Source organism: Sinocyclocheilus rhinocerous, unplaced genomic scaffold (assembly GCF_001515625.1).
Source record: "Sinocyclocheilus rhinocerous isolate Xijiao unplaced genomic scaffold, SAMN03320098_v1.1 scaffold499, whole genome shotgun sequence".
NCBI classification, from domain to species: domain Eukaryota; kingdom Metazoa; phylum Chordata; class Actinopteri; order Cypriniformes; family Cyprinidae; genus Sinocyclocheilus; species Sinocyclocheilus rhinocerous.
Genome location: NW_015637156.1, coordinates 1236618 through 1236900, shown reverse-complemented (window position 1 = coordinate 1236900; position 283 = coordinate 1236618).

Below are 283 nucleotides of genomic sequence, written 5' to 3'. Positions count from 1 at the left end.
TAGATGGATTGTGCATAAATGTTGTTTAAATATAACATTTTAATGTAGAAATATTAAATGATTGCAAAAATGAAATAAGCTACTTTTTTAAATATGAAACTACAACCGCCAGTAGATGGCAGCAAGTGACTGTCTTAATGAGTGAGTTGAATCAACAGATTCGTTTAAAAAGCTGATTCATTTAACTTTGCAAACGACTGATTGAATCATTTGCTGGTCCGTGTAACGCTGAGGAACAAAACATTGTTTTTCGGAGACGCAGCGGTTCTGCTGTTTGTTCTAT